At 45.5% G+C, this 17,092-nt stretch overlaps 1 protein-coding gene across 4 annotated transcripts in view; it reads left to right on the top strand.

Moving 5' to 3' along the window:
- DAB2IP (DAB2 interacting protein) overlaps positions 1–17,092 on the top strand; it is a 204,521-nt gene that overhangs the window by 83,342 nt on the left and 104,087 nt on the right. The window lies entirely within an intron of this gene.

Here is a 17,092-nt window from a genome sequence, read left to right as displayed (position 1 = left end):
TGAGTTTTGTTTCTGTGAACTGGCAGTATAGGACATGGGAATGAACTGTTTCAGCCAGCCCTGAAGCCAAAGTCATTTTCCCAAATTAGGCTTTGTAGTTTCCCTGCCCTCCCAGCACAAGAGCCCTGGAGCTTGCTGGGCAGTGTCCTTTCAGACAGAGCCAGATTTACTGCAACTTTTCTTGAAAGAGCTTCAGTGAATGGCTGTAGTGCGTTTTCAGCGTAGGGCTTAGAGGGTGGGTTAGAGGAGAGGCAGCGTTTGGCAGCCTTGGATAAAACCCAAGGGTTTGCTTATATGAGTATTTAGAAACTGAAAATGAAAGACTTCTGTTAGGCAGGTGTCACTCCTCAATACACTTCATCTAGGATACGCAGACATGCCCTGATCTGAAGGAAGCTCTCTGACACCAGGTAGCTTTTGACAGCAAGCTTTTAGTCCCCCTGCTTTCATAGTAGTGTCAGATCTATAATGCAAGCAAGTATCCTGCTGCAGAAGATCTTGGCCTTAGGTACTGTTGCTCTTGGAGGGGTGAAAGAAAAGCAGCAGCTGGGCTTCTCAGTCATGCATCAAGGTTTTGGTTACAGAAGATAATTTTATCTTCCTGAACATTCCCGTCCACGTCTGCTAAGATGCACAATGCACTCGCTTCTGTGCGTGAAAGGGCTTGAGTCTTTTAGATCACTCTCGTGCATTTGCTGCTGTGCTTCCTGTCGTTCTTGAAATCCAAGAACTGTTTCAAAGAAGCATCTGGTATTGGAATATTTGCCTCTTAAATATTTGATTCTTGACTCCATCTTGTATCCAAGCTGATTGTTCACGAACCGCTCCTTTGCTCATGGAAGTAACCATTATAGCAGTGTTCTGTTCTGGAGCTCTGTAGGATTTTTGTGGGAGATGCTATGGCAAAAATGAAGAGTGCAATAAATGCAACCAAAACACTCCAGGTTGAAATATTGAGCTATAGTAGATCATAAGTGATTCTGTTTCTTGGCTTCTGTGTTTTTAAACTGGTCCTGTGTCATGCCGCTTAGTTTCTTTATTTCTCTTTTTCTTGCATGTCCTGTTTATCCTGCTGGGTACAGCAGATGCGTATGAATATATGAAATGTGCACATACATGTACAGAGAGCTAATTAGGTGGTCGTGGCGTGTAGGTAGAGCAGAGAAGAGAATATAAACAAACATATCTATGCTTTTTATCTGGTGTTGGATTGATGCACACATTTAAATACAACATGTAAATTTAAAATAGAAAATTATTACCTCCTACAATAGTGAGACATTTGTACAGTGCGAGTTTTATAGCAAAGGAAAACAAGGAAATAACGTTAAACATTGGAAAAGTCACAGAATGTCTCACTGGCGTCAGTTCAGAACCGCCTTGTTAATTCTGTGCCAGTAGAGCCTGGGTTTCGTACCTTGCATTGGCACAAAGGGAACAGCCAGGTTTCCAGTGGAGTCTTGCAGAGCTGCTCTTATAAAGCGTGGTTACTGCGTCCTGGGGAGGAGCTGACAGCTCTGAAATGCGGGGTTCTTTGTCGAGTTGACGTGCCATCTACGAGGGCCCCGCGTCCATTGCCAGGCAGCTGTTTGCAGTTCTGCCATGGCGTGTGCGTCTGTGCTCGGAGCAACTACGAAAACTTAAAGAATTCTGGTTTAGTAAAACCTTGGCCAACCATTTTTTTCTCTAAAGAGAACATCGGAGGAATTGCTCAAAGTGGTGTGTCAGAAAAACACACTGATTATAGTCAAGCAGAGCTTAGGTTTGTAGAAGAAACATGGTTGTTTCTCATGGGATTGGATTTTACGTTGACTGAGAAGAGACCTTTTGTTCGAAAAAAGGTGGGATAAGGGGTGTGCGCCTACTTCAGTAAATTACTGTGGGGTTCACGTTGATGTAGTTGGCCAAATTTTGCCAGTCTTTTGCATACTGATTTTTTTCTAGGAGTCCTGTTACAGTAAACTAATAAAATTATTGATAGTGAATAAGAGCAGCAAAATCAGACCAAGTGTAACTAGTACTGTGTATGAGAGGGGCATCAGTCTGGTACAATCAGTTTATATAAATGTGAGATTCAAAGGAGGATTGTGGAATGAGTGCTCCTTTCAATTTGTTGGCTGGTCAGATTGCTTGTTAGAGCTAAAAGGGATTCGTTAAAATGGCTTTTTGCTAACAATGTCTCCTGCATCCTGATTTATTACAGCAGCTAACAAAGTTTTTATCATGGAGCACTGAATGTTTGTCTTTGTAGCGGCCTCTCCGGAATCAGCCACAAATCAAGCATTTGGCAGATGGATTTTTCTTAATTGGACCCACATTTCTCCTACAAAATTTGCGATGGAGAAAGTTTCAGGGTTGGGATTTGGGCATGGGGAGCAGAGCCAGAGAACCGGGAGGCGGTTACTCTGCTGCAGTTAATTATTGTTGTTAGCACATTTCTGATTGTTTTCTTGTTGTAGTGACCTTTTCAGTCACTGCTGCCACTTCGTTACAGTAATCTTTTAAAAATAATTTCTGTCAGTTTGTCAGGAATTTAGAAAGTAGATTTATATGGGCGCTGTTTGGGTTTTTTTAAAGCTAAATACATGAACTTGGTCCCATCCCCTCTGAAACTGGCAAAGGTTGCCATGATGTTACAGCCGCCCTGAGGGGGCAGGGACACAGTGTCGCTTCGTGGGACAAACACCCTCAGACTGTCTCGATTTGGTGGCAAATGGGGACTCTGTAACTCCGTACTCTGATGTAACCCCGAGTTGTTCGCTCCTCGGGACACTTTCCCCTGTGCACCTAGGATGCATTTAATGCTGAGGGGCTCTCGATTACTAACATTTGTGATTATTTTGTGAGGTTTTTTGCATAATTCCAGAAGATAACGTTCTATTTAAGCTGCTTCTTGGCACTACAAAAGTCTGAGCATATGGTTGATTGTTAAATGAGCCTCAGCCTTGGAAGGGGTACAGCCCTGCATTAATAACAGCGACGACTTGCACTACTGCTACTTCCTCTTTAAACTAGGCTTGGGTTTTTTTATCCCATCAAAAATTTTTGCTTATAACCCACAGAGGGAAGAGGAAGTGCACAAGTCATGTACTGCAGTGCACTTAATTCCTAATCTAGTGCTAGTGCGGTCTGCTGTATGGGCTTTCAAATGTTCATAAAGCTTATTTTGATGCAATAGGAGAGCATCAATAACTTATGAACGTCTGTACTCTTAGAGTAAACTTAGTTTGAGAGTTCTTTTTAGATCTAATTGTCATTTGTTTATTCCCAACAAACTCGATATGCCAAATATTTTTAGGCATGATGAAATTGGTTAAGTTTGATGAGAGTATGGTGAGTGCTGCATTACAAAGGATGAAGTCGTCACTGTTTCCTTTGGAAAGAGGAATGGAGTGACTCATCCTGCAGAACTAGGACACTGGCAGACCCCAGAACGCGTGAAGGGCTTTCAGATCTGTGTTAACAAGTGCTGGAGAACTTGCTTTATCTTCTGCCTCCTTACTTCAGTGGCATTAGCCAGTGAAGCTTTCTAAGTAGGAGGACTTATAATAGTAGATGCACAGTGAAGGGTGACACTAACAGCATGTTACTGCTGCTACTACATCACCAGGGCAGGGAGCTCTGGCTTTCACGATAATGAAAATATTTTGAGGAAACACTGCTGGGTTTGTATAGGGAAACCATTCGGCACTGTCGACAATAACTAAAATGCAAAAGGAAACATCTTGTGAATTCAGGAACGGGAGCATCCAGCAGGGAACAATGTCTGCGTTCTCGTGCAGTGGGTGATGCCTGTTCCCGCTCCCCCCCCCGCAGCCAGGGAACAAATGTAGGTGGCTTAAAGATTCAAGGACAGTCTCAGGCCTGAGACTGGCCTCATATAGTACCTGCATTTATATCAAGGCTACTTTGTCCTGGAATATGCAAAGCAGCCCTTTAATGGGGTTCCTTTGCAAAATCTTTCTTGAACCAGAAAGTTAATTACTGATCTCTAATTAACGGCTATGTTAGGAGGCTGGAGTAAAATCAGAGAGAACTGCTTTGAAGGAGAGATGCAGGAGGAAATCAGCAGTTGTCCCCAGAAACTGTTATGTTCCTCGTCTTCTTCTCATGGTATTAGGAAGTTTAGAAACTGGTATTCAAATATTTTTAAAAGGATAATGCTCTTAATGGAAAGGAGGGGTTTGGGAGGATTTTTTTGGGAGGCAGCAAAACAAACAAAAAAATCCTCTACATGGAAGAAAGACTAATACGCTGCTAAAAATAATGTACAGTTCCCTTGTACAGGTGGTTCAGGTTTCCACTGTGTTAAGAGTGACCTTGATTCCCCTTTGGAGTCAGTCTGATGCTGCGGTTAATGACTGACGACAAGGGTGGCTGGAGCAGGAGCGTGCTTAAAACTAGGTGTGGAATTGGCGGTTTCAGACCTCCTGAGCATGGCAGCCCCGGCAGCGACAGCGGAGCCTCGGCAAAGCTCCAGCCCTTCCCCGGTCAGTGTTCCTGGCATTGCATTTTCTTGATTAAGGGAAGTAGAACTCCTGGTAAATCTGGAAGGTTGCAGATCGATTGCACCGGCCCGTGCATATAGAAATATTTGTTGTAAAGCCCCATTCAGCAACACACTGCTCCTCGTGGCTAAAGCCATTAAATAACCCCAAGAGGGGCAGAGACGTGGTGCCTTTCACCTTCTCCCAAGGCAACAGCAAGGTCTCAGCTATTCCTCCTGCTAAAGTGGCTTTTGCACATGCACGTGAATCTGTGATTTGTATCTGCGGCTACCTGAGGTAAACCTCTTCGACAGTCTCAAAGAAATACATAAACACTTCCCTTTATCCTACATACTCAGACTAAGTTCCTAACTGAACAGGGAGGTCACGTCTAATACCTTTCAGTGAAAGACTGTAGTAATTCCTAGCAATTTTTCAAGCCACAGTAAAATGTCAGAGGAAGGGCTAAGAGGCTGGCTGGAATTATTTTAATAGCCTTCTTCACGTTCCCCCTCCTCCCAGTTTCCTCACAGCCCAAACGAGCAGCACAGAGCCCCACAGGATACAGCTCGCGCTTCGGCTCGACTTGGAGTCATGTAGCAAAATTATAAAATCCTTCCTGCTTAGGCAAATGCAGCGCTGCTGGGATAATTGGCTTCATGCATCTTACAATTAGCTTGCAAAAATATGTTTTGCATTCCTGACCTTTTCTCTATAAGCAAGACCATTGTTTCACTGTCCTGCTTAATTACAAAATATAGTGTTGTGTGAGGATAGAGATGACATCGTTGTATCGTTGGCTCTAATTTGACGAGACATCATAATGGGGAGTTTTCATACTGAGGGCACGGAATTAGTGTAGCGTGAAGCCACATTTCTCTAAACCTACTAAATAAGGAGAAGTTAATTTTATGCTCTATCTTTTTGACGTTTGTAATCAAAGCATTGTATTACAGCTGCAGATGGTTAGCATTTGAAGAATGTTCGGTAAACGCCGACAATCGGAAGGCATTGTTTCTGCAGCGGAAGATCAGGTTGATTAATGGATGGAAGGATGCTTTCTTTCATTCAACTGTTCTCACAGTCTGAATGCACGTTATTGACTCATTTGGCCATCGCCTGGCAGACATGACGTTGCGGTGCGTCGGTGTACACCTCAGGGTTACAAGCAGATAGTTCTGTTCGTATCCTTTCGGCACAGACTGAGCGAGGGTGACAGTTCGGTTGCTTTGTGGCTGATGGTGTCTTGATATTCTTCAGATCGAAGATAGATACTGCTACTCCGTTGCATTAACATTTTGTTTCCAAACAGACCGTTTATTCTGACTTTGCCCTGGTGAGATTTTCATGGGCACGTATTTCAGTGCAATTGCATTAGCATTCCTCTTCATGTCAATAAACTCAAAGGAAAAAAAGAGAAAGAAAATGCCGTCGCTACAGCTTTTACACCAGAAGGCGCTTTCTGTTAGTTCTAGACTTTTCTGTTTGCTTTTTAAATTATTATTTGTTTATAATAAAAACTAAGACACTTCTACCCCAGGCTTAAACATTCTGGCACACAATGCAATTGGCTCATGATGAAAACATTACTTTTAAACTAAAAAGGAACAGTCTTGCTCTCCCCAGCCCACCATCTCCTGGCCACGCGTTCCCCTTGCAGCAGATCTGGTCATCACGCACTTGTGGGAAGGTCAGCAAGTTGATTCAATGGGAAATTATTATTTAGGGGAGTGATTTTCTGTTGGATTAGGGCACTGAACCAACTCTGTAACTGCAGAGTAACAGCAAGATGGCAGAAAAAGGACTTTTCCTTTCAATGGCAGTGTGAGTTGCATTTAGTGAGCTACGAAGTCAAACTGTACTCGCAGCCTCTGGCCCTCGCGCTGCGCAGGCGCGGGGAGGGATATCCACCTGGCATCTGCCCCAGTTTTCCATCTTTCAAAATGGAATTTCCCATCCCGTAGGAGGGGTACGTTGCTTGATGGATCAGCTTTTTCTGTCCTCTCCTCTCTCATTTCTACTGGCAGTTAGTATTAGCAATAGATGTCTTTGTCTGTTGGAAGGAGAAAATATTTAAAAACAAGCTTCGCTCTGTTCTTTCCTGAAACTCTGCAAAACCTTGATTGGTAAAATCTGTGTGAGGGGCAAAGGCAGAGTTGTAAGTGAACATACAACAGCTGAGGTGGGCAAGGGTTTCAAGGCTTTGTTCAGAGGGCTGGAAGACGCAGATGTCTGACATGTATGTCTTGTTATCCAATTTCATATTGCAGTGGTCGTGCACTGAAACCCGTTGATTGTAGCTGGAGGCAGCCTGCACGTTGAGCTCACTGCTGGCAGTTAGTTGTATAGAGCCCTGGATGTAATGATGTTCAAGACTTGTGAATATAAAATAACTATGTCAAGTTCATCCATCAGCTGGGAGGGAAGCAAAAAACGGACTGAAAAAAAATAGGCTCCTCTGTCCTTCCTCCTTACCACACTCTTGAATAATGCCTTATGATATGGAGCCTCTTCTTAAATGCTTGTTAGGGAGATTTCAAGTCGATTGTTCTTCGGAATCTTATGATACTGATATTATGATCTTGTGTATCTGTCTGGCAGTGTTTTTCATTTCAATTTTCAGTACTACTACAGAATGTCTCGCTTAGGTTCCCTTCAGCAAAATTCAGGTCAGGTGTGATGAAAAGAAGCAAGAACTGATTTTAATTGAATTAAACCAGTGCATTTTAGCTGGAATTAAAACATAATTTGTTTAAAAATACTTAACCAATTTGAATTAAAGCCAGAAATAGGAGTTTAGCTTTAATCCATGCGTGTTGTATAAGTAATTATATGAGAAAGGGATGTGGCATGCATTGTACATGATTGATAGCGTGCCGGAGGGTGGCATTCATTCACAAAATGATGTAAATGTATTAGCAATTATAAAGCTATAGGTATTATATGCGACTGTCCCCTTCGCTCACATTTACAAATGTCTCTGGGATTAAGTTGGCCCTGTACAACAGCCCCCATGCTCCGCTGCTGGTACATGAGAGATTACACACATCCTCTATTTGAACCATTCAGTGCTGCTTCTCCGTAGGAGTCCCTCTACAAAGTAGTCCTGCGGTAGTTACCAAATGATTTACATAACTCTGTTGTATGTACCTTGAATAATTAATACTTTGCTGTCCTTGCTGTGTGGGGAGATTGGTTCCATTATGGGTGTGTTTGTTGCTCTATAGTAACACTTTAAATGATATGTATATATACAGGGAGAGAAAGAGAGAAGGCTTTATATATTGAATTTTTTTGTGTGAGAACAAAATTTTTTAAAAATGCATTGCTTCTGAGAATTGAAACGAAAGGCTGAGGGCTGCTATTAGCTCATCTTGGAAGCTGGTGTTTATCCTCCGCCTGGGCACAATCCTCCTGGGCACTGAGGAAGGCCGAGCGCCATCCTGGCGGGAGGTGAGTCCAGGCTGCAGGGCAGGCTCTTTGTGAGCCGGGCTGTGACGTGTCCCTGGCGAGGGGTAACGAGCCTCCCGTATTTGCTACCTGATCAGCCGCCGCACCGCGCGCTGGGTTCCCCTCCAGGCACAGAAAGACCGATTCTGCAACTAGCGCAGGGTGAGACACAGACGCTGGGGAGGCTTTTCGCAGTTACCCAGTTCTCTTGAATCAGTGATATGAAGAGTCTAGGTGGGGGGGGTGGGGGGGGGGGGGTGGGGGGTGTGTGAGATGTTTGGCATTTTCAATCACAATAAAAAATGTTTCTTGTGACATATGAAGAGTATCGGTCCTGGCTATTGCTGAAAAGCAGTAAGAAGATAATTTGAATTCAAGTTTCCGGTTGCTTGAATTTGGTGGTGCTTGGATCAAGAGGTTCGGGTTAGGACTATTGTAAAGGGAAGAGACATTTGCAGCGCATCATTTCTCCTACACATTCACATTCCGAATCAGTGGAGGAGGCTGAGGTATCAAATTTGGCTGTTTGTGAGCTCTCTTTAACTTTTCTGCTTTTGGAAGATGGGGTTTGCACGGTTTAAAAACCACATTGCAGCATTTTTTATTTCTTTTGATAAATGCTGAAACAGTTGCTTTAATGCTATACCTTAGTAGTTTTAATCGCTGACCTGGCGTTGTTCGTGATTACCCTGTGTTGTGGCACTTTCACTCTACCTTTTACGAAGGCTCTAGGTAAACGTGGAGGTACGCGTTGGTTGTGCGGCGTCTGTGTTGGTGAGCACGGTGGGTTTGACCAACGAAGTGTCGTTAGTGGGGTGACACCAGGCTGAAAGCATGGGAGTGCCTTGGGGGTGCAGGACACCCAGAGGAACCGACGGGGAGCCGCCGAATGCTAGCCATGCATTTCCTGAACTGGATATCGCATCCGCAGAGGATCTCTGCATGAAACCTCCCCAGCTCACCCAGAATTAATTATTCACTGATCATCACTCAGACCTTATGGATTAGGGAGCAGGGAGGGGGTTGGCAGGAGGTGGATAGAAGATGGAGCAATTTGGATTGCAATTAGTGTTTCGTTTCTTTCCTTACTCCCTGATTGCCTGAATTGGAGGTGGCATGTTAGAACCAAGCAAGGATTTATATCCCAGCAGCGGACGTTCCCTGTGCACCAGAAACTAGCAAATCCGCTGCAGTCTTTAAGCTTCCCAAAGAGATAAAACACTCCGTCAGTCTGAGGAGTTGAAACATCAGGGGAGCGAGTTTTGCTTAGAAAATGTTGCAAGGGAACAGCAGTGCCCAGTCTGCCAAAGCAGGAACACTTCACTAGCCACATCCTACCCTTATGATGAGAGCATTTAGATACTGTCTCTCTCCATCCATTATCTGGCTTCTCCCCTTTCTAACTCCTGAGTGTGCTCCTTGCCAGGAGCCTTCTCTGGGGCTTACGGCTGTGGCAGATCCATACTGGACATGGAAGCCTGTCTGGGTAAGCAGCCCTGCAGCCAATGTCAACCCCAAGCCGCCGGGTGCATCGCCCGGTCGCAGAGAAAGTAATTCTAAGTTTAGTCATTACAAAACATGTTAGCCAACAGTTGCAAGTCTGCTTCACTGGTGAGGCTGTGCTAGTGTTGCAACCTCAAGGGGTTTTCTTGGTTATACCAGTAACCACAGTCTGGGTCACACTTTGCAATAGTTATCTTGATGTCTGAAAGGCTCTTAGAAGGTCCCCAGAGGAAGGGGCCCAGTTGCATTGCAGGAGAATTTAGAGGTATACGCTGGCAAGCCTTCAGCACTTAGCGATTTATTTAAGTTAGTTCTTTTAATTGCTTTCTTGCATCCCTATTCCATTATAAGCTCTATGAGCCATCTAGGGAAGTAAGTCTAGCTAATATTAATCTCCTCAATCCTTCTTCCTTTAACTAGTTACTCCTGGCTTCATTTGCACAGGCATTTGAGCCCTACAGAGCAGGTAATAATTTTGATTCTGTTAAACATGTTCTAGCAGAAAGTGTAACTTAGGAAAAATCACCAGCTGACTGCTGCATTGCATTTTTATTTTTAAGTCTCATCTCTTAAATGTGGTTTATATCTTTGTGTAATGCTGCTGCTTCCCAAGACTGTTGGCAGCTCCCGTGATATGTATTCATAAAGCAATTGCAGGTCCTTGAGTGAAACCTGCAAGAAAAGGGCAAAGAATTATTTGTCTTTTTTTCATTATCTTGGCCCTCTTGCACCTGTTCTGACACGCACTTGAGAGAAGCTTTCTTACTTGATGCCTTTATATCTAAAGCGCTCTCTTTGTATAAACCAAGGCAGGGTGTCTTGCCCTCCTTAGATAAAGTCACTCATGTTGAGGCTGTCACTCACTTTGTTAGCCTTAGTTCCAGCCCTCTCACAGCACAGGCAGAGCCTTCACATACCCCTGAGTTAGAGCAAATGTCGTGATAGCAGGGGAGTGAGAAAACAGAATGACAAGAGCACGTCAGAGCGGTGGCCCGGGGAGCCCACTGCCTGGTGCCCGTTCGCGGTTGGCTTATTTCCTGACTCGAGAGCTCGGTTATCTCTTCTGAATGTTATGAAAAGTTTCAATGTCTTAAAAAATAATAATCCTGTTAGAGTCGTGTGACGCTTTTGTTCTCGATTACATCTCCTATCAGTGAGTTCCACAGACACAGTGAGATGTACGATCCGTAATTTATATCGCTAACATTTTTTAATCTATTGCTAGTTATCTTTCATCTGTATTATCTATTCCTTGGCCATTTTACTAAAAGACAGTAAATAGAAACAGGTGCTTTATTTCTTATTTTACCCTGCATTATTTGCTGATAATTTGCTAGGGGGACATTTGTCATGTCACCTCTCCTTGTCTCTTCCAGCTAAAGAGACCATTCTTAGACCGTTTTCCATGGTTTATATCACATCTTGAGCCTTCCCCTAATAAATGTATTGCACCTGTACATCAGTGCGCCGTTGGAAGAAACACCTTTTCTACACCTGTTTTTTCTTGACAGCACTGGCATGTATGTTCTGTGCATCTATGAGATAGGTGTCGTAGGGGAGCTGGGAGCTGCAACAGAGACAGACTAAACATGAGAAATGTGAAGATGTTAGTTCGGTGGCATCCACATTCTGCACTTCTGGGCCCGTAAGAGAAATTCTGGGGTGGGGGAGGAGGGAGAAAACAGGGGCTGGCTGGCTGATGGAAGATTTTCCAGCAGGTAGCGTTACTGAATGAACAGTCCAAGGATACCTGGTTGGAGCAACGTGTGCAGCGGCACAGCCTGTGATCTGTCGGCACCTCTTCCCCCTCCAGGGTGGTCAGGCCATAAGTGTGAATGGTGCTGATGGCCGAGAGCGCCGGGAACCTTAGTGCTGTGGCTGCAAGAGTCTGTGCCAGGCGCCACGGCTCTGTGGTGTGTCAGACACGTTGATGTGGCGTGGCCCAAGCAAACCCCTGTCCTCTAGCAGATGGATGATGCGCGGTGCTCCTAGTTAGCACCCAGGAGGGTGCAGGCTGCCTCCCTCCTGCTTCATTCTCACCTCTGCTCCCCTGGGAGCACCCGTCCAGGGCAGAGCACTCCAGAGCAAGAAGAGCTGCAGCAGCAAGGGCAGAGGCTCCAGGGCTCCTGTCCAGAGCAGAGGCTCCAGGGCTCCCGTGGGGGCAGAGGCTCCAGGGCTCCTGTCCAGAGCAGAGGCTCCAGGGCTCCCATGGGGGCAGAGGCTCCAGGGCTCCTGTCCAGAGCAGAGGCTCCAGGGCTCCCGTGGGGGCAGAGGCTCCAGGACTGATGTGGGGGCAGAGGCTCCAGGACTCCTGTCCAGAGCAGAGGCTCCAGGGCTCCCGTGGGGGCAGAGGCTCCAGGACTGATGTGGGGGCAGAGGCTCCAGGGCTCCTGTCCAGAGCAGAGGCTCCAGGGCTCCCGTGGGGGCAGAGGCTCCAGGACTGATGTGGGGGCAGAGGATCCAGGACTGCTGTGGGGGCAGAGGCTCCAGGGCTCCCGCACCACTGGGCACCTCCACAGCCCAGGCACAACACAACCTGCTGCCTTTAGTCCACCCTCCCTCTCCGCCTCTGAGACTGCTCATCCCTTCTTGTCTCAGAGGAACATATCCTTTTGTTAAAATGAAGTGATATAGAGTCAGCATTACACAGAGGAATGAGTTATAAAATAATGGGGCTAATAAGCATGTAAAATAACCTGACTGTACAAGAGTGCAGTCTATGGAACAGCAGCTGCAGCAAATATATTCAGGTTATCAGTGTGCGGCTATTTTATGCTGAGAGGGCTTAGGTGTAATGAGAGTTACTGCATCACGGGAACTCTTGGCAATGAATAGTGACATTTTCCAATAACAACTTTTAGAAATGAAAAAAATCCTCTGTATGAGTGTAGCTCTGACTGACAGCTTGGGGATCTCCTCTCTCTACCCTCACAACAGGTATAGCATATGTGGCGATGGCAGCTTTTCCTACACCTCCCAGACAACATGCCTTGAACCCCCAGCACGGAGCCCTCTGCGAGCGGCAGTCGGGCTGGTTTGTGCCCACCGCTCGCTCAGCCTACGCGTGCCACGGGGCCACAGCCAGTGACCGTGAGCTGGGTCGGCGGCTCTTTGAGGATTAGGCACCTGCTGCTGAGAATTGGACTCGGGTCACCGGGGCTGGTTTCAGGCAACCAGATGGTAATTCTTAATTGCTTTAGTCCTACACCACTACCTGGGTTTGAAGACTCATCAGTAATTTCCTGGGCTAACTGTCCTGGCCTTGGTGTTCTCAAAGTCAGGTTAGTTTTGGTTTTGTTTTGGTTTTGGTTTTTTTTTTTTAATTAAAATGCAAAACAGGACTTGGCCTAAATAATTCCAGCGACCCAATCGTAAGTGTGAAGGTTTTGGAAGTATCAAATTCCCTGACACATTTAAGATCATTCCACAGTCCCTGATCTCACCCAGCCCATTATCCTACTTTGTTCCAAATCAACATGTGGCATTCCTGCTCCCGACTCCAGTAGGTCACAGGCTAGAGCAACGTGTCAGTCTGTGCAGAATAGGACGAGTGCTGTATCACCTGCATCTCTGGCATTTTTATTTTCTCCTATGTGATGTACTAAAACCACAGACCTTATCACCAATAAGCTGAAGAAGCATCATTCAGCTCTGAGTAGTTTTTCTGGACACTTTTCTTCATCTCACAATTTTTTTTTCTTTCTATAAATACCAGTGCATAAAGAATGCAGGATTAAATTTGATTTGGGCTATTGGTATTTGGTACATAAAGAATAACGCTGTTTGGTATCAGTAAAATATGTTGGAGAAACTGACTCCTCCTAACTGTGTTCATCCTTATAATCGAGTTAAAGATACATAGATCTTCAAACCCCATTGTGTTCCACTCTGGAGATTAGGGCAGGCCAACTGTTTGAAAGAGTGATTAGCAAATTCTTACTCTAATAAATACTGTGAACTGGCATTGCAGCTACTCCTGTAACCTGATCACTGTTTATAACTCTCTGTAAACCTTAAAAATTATACTCATTTTGTCTCATCTGAAAAATCTACTGAGAATTCTTCATTTTTTTTCTGTTGAAAAATGGAGTGACTAATCACCTGACCAAAAAAAAAAAACCAAAGACAACTTCAGCAGTCTGTAAGGATTACTTAGGCTATTTTGTCCAGTGATTTTATCTACCATTTCCATCAAAAAGTACACTGGAAAATGTTTTCTCTCAGTCAAGTGTCTCGCTCTGCGTAGCTGTTTGTTGTGCTGCTTCTGAGGTCAGAGCTCCAACTTTTCTGTGTCATGGCACCCAATTCACAGCAGCCTCACACAGACCGATTTCAAACGGTCTATCTGTCGCTCCCGTGGTCGGCTTAATTCTGCATTAACGAGAAAGAGAACCAAGGACATTGCTAGGAATTTTTGTCAGCAGCGGCCCCTTTTCCTGGAGCTCACCTTTGCGCTGCCCTTTTCCATGATACGAGCAGTCACATTATTCTGTGTCAGTAAGTTTGCAGAAAAAAAATCTGGCCTTTTTGTTATGGTCATAAACCGCTGCCGGTTGCTGAGCTGTAACAAGCTGAGAATCTGCTCAATGGTAAATTGTGAGATTGCATAATTACGGCTTACACAACACGCACATGCATACGCAAACAGACCAGGGAATTACTGTGTGGGATGGATTAGGGAAGTCTGCGATGTACAGCTTTCATCACTAGTGTCCCCTGCAAAAGGAATTCCTGCTACTTAATTTAGTAACACGTATCTGATTTTCAGTTTTCTGCAGAAGGTGGGAAGGAATGTGGCTGGTTTCGTGCTGAGCTTAGGGAATTTCTCCTGTTGCCGCTCTCTCTCATGACTCAGAAAGGTGGTGACTTTCCCTGGGTCCACACAGCGTCTCATCATTCTTGCTTGTCTGCGTGCAAGGGAGTGGTTTTCCACCACCACAATTGGCACCGAGAGCTCTTATTTTAAATAACATGAAAATAAAACAGACTGCTCCCACCCCGGACTCTGCAGATGGGCAGTGTTTTGAATCCTGCTCGAATAACCACTGATACTAATTATAGAATTCGGGGAAGACGGCAGGGCTGCTGCGCCGCGTCCGCCCGCGGACCGGGGCGGGAGCGCGCGAGGCTGTGCTGGGCGAGTGCTTTGCTCTTCCAGCACAAATGCAAATGCAGTGAATCCGAGTAATTTCTCCATTGTGATTTCTGCTGTTCGATTTGTCTCTGCTTTTCTTCCCCTTTGCTGCCCTTGCACTTCCAGTAAGGGAGCTTGTAACAGCAATGTAGTAGGCGCTTGAATGGCTGGAAAAGCCTTTCATAGCAAAGAAGATGTGATTGTTACTTATTTAGTTTATTTTTGGTTAATACGACCGGAATACAAATGGGGCTTCAAGGCCTAAGGGCCTTGCATTCTTAGAATAATTCCTTATGACATGTGTCAGGCTCTGTTTTATTCAGGTGGGTGGTATGATATGGAACAGTAAAGCAAGCTTGCGTTTCTCTGCAACTGTATTTATACGCGCACTCCCTGGCACAGAGGTGCTTATTAGCAGAACGTCACATCCACGCTGGCTATACCCGGCCTGAAACACTTCGCAAATGCCGCGTGGGCCTTAAGAGAAATCGTCTTAAATCAATCAGATAACCTAAGGCCAGAGTGTCCTTTCTGCCTTATCCTTTGTCCAGGCAAAGACGAGGCTGCGAGAGGCGTTCCTTAAGTAATGCTCTAGACAAAGCCTTCGTGTCCAAATGGAATATTGATTTTCTAATTGCTGTGCTGCTGTTAAATGAGTCGTTAGTGGGAGTAGGGGGAAAGCAAACTCAAATGTGTGGCAAGCTAGCTTTGGTTTGTCTCTGCTGAACACACCCAGGGTGTTAATGTGTGAAATTTGACAAATGGAGTAAGGCGGGAATTTTCTGTGTGACGTGGACATAGAGAGGGCAAATGAGGCTCACCAGTGGGGCAGGCTCACTCTCCCACAAAGCACCAAACAGCCTTTCAGCTTCAGATATTCACGCTGCAACTAGGGAGGAAAACACGCTGCAAAGCAGCGGCGCCTTATGCAATAGTCCCCAGGAGGTGGGTCGGTCACTCTGAACCATCCCGCATGGTCCGTCTGAGCTCCTTCAGGCTCTCCAGGGTAGAACGAGGTTGTCTGTTCCTCGGACGCACGCAGCAGCAAAGTACTTTTGTTTCCCCGGTGTGTAGTTTCTCCTATACGACGGCGGCCAGACGGACAGTCCCTCGCTCAGCCAGGGAGGGACCTGTGGCAGCCGCAGCCGTGCAGGCTCGCCGGGGCTGGCCTGCCGGGGTGCTGCCCCTCCTGCCCGGCCTCGCTCGCGCCCATTAGCTCTGCTGAGGGGGCCGCGGTGCACCTGTGGGTGAGCACGAGGACACCCCTTACCCCAAGCAGGCCCCAGACCCTCCGGTGGGTTCTTGCAGGCTGTGCAACAGCCGCTGGACGCACCCACCAGCCTGCCTGCCGCCGGGGCCGCGTCTGAACCGGCGACCTCGATCTCATTTGTTCCATCTCCTTGTAACGCTCCCTCGAAGCAACCTACCTGGGACAGAAATGGACTTTTTAAAAGCCTCTAGTCAGACACTTTGGAAAATAAAACTCAGTCTCTGTGGTGAAATCTTTATCGCAAAGAATCTTCTTGAGACAATAGCGGTAACTATCAGCTATGCCACATCTAGCCGATAAATAATATTTCTTAATCTAGTTTCAGAAAATACAGCATATGTTTATGTGTTCAAAAACATCCTCTTAGCAGAAAAATAGCTTCTTTATTTTTCTGAAGAGTAAAATGCCAAATCAACTAATTACTTTTCTTTGAAAACCTCTACCACATAAAACACATACTCTCTCAGTGAACTAAATTGATTTATATTCAGCCATTAATTCTTTATAGCCCATAATTTGCAGAACAACAAAGCTAGTTGGAAAATGTGCCCTATTAAGGGACAAACAGCTTTTTGAATAAGACGGAAATATGTTGGCACGGAAAAGAGACGTGGGTGCATCCGAGGCTGGGGCAGCACAGGGGCTGCGCTGGGGCACGGGCACGGGCTCGAGGGGCAGCCCTGGGAGAGCGCCCTGAGCTGCCCTACAGATTCCCCGTAAACTGAAAGGAGAATCGACCTTGCTAAGGTACTGGCGAGAGCAGGGTGTACGCGCACGCAGCTGGGGCAGGCGGTGTTACACACGTAGCGGTAAACGCGTACTGCTCTGTATATTTTCCCAGATTATTGGATGCTCTCTAGTGTTCCTGCAGTGCAAGTCTATGTATGTAATTTAATTAGGTGCCATGACCTCTCCTTTTGGGAGGCTTTTCCATTGGCTTAAGAATATTTGAAATTTCTCCTAATGCCTCTGTTGGTCTCACTTCTATTTGCATTATCGATGGAGGATATATATATTTTTTTTTTTAAAGAGAGTTTAGGAAACTAATAGAATTACATGAGTATGTGCGTCATTGACTGGAACTGAGATCTTGATAATGAAATTGGAATTTGTCTACCTCTGTTTCGGGGTAGTAATAAGATGATGATAGAATAAGCTGGGCATTAGGTACAAAACTGCTGGGTTTTGGCGAATGAATGAGATCTTATAAAAGATTGTGTCTGGCAGGAGGATGGCTTGGATGATGCG

The sequence above is a fragment of the Phalacrocorax carbo genome, chromosome 18, assembly GCF_963921805.1.
Source record: "Phalacrocorax carbo chromosome 18, bPhaCar2.1, whole genome shotgun sequence".
Classification (NCBI taxonomy): domain Eukaryota; kingdom Metazoa; phylum Chordata; class Aves; order Suliformes; family Phalacrocoracidae; genus Phalacrocorax; species Phalacrocorax carbo.
Note: the sequence above shows the minus strand (reverse complement) of the source record. Positions and strands in the feature narration are given on the sequence as shown.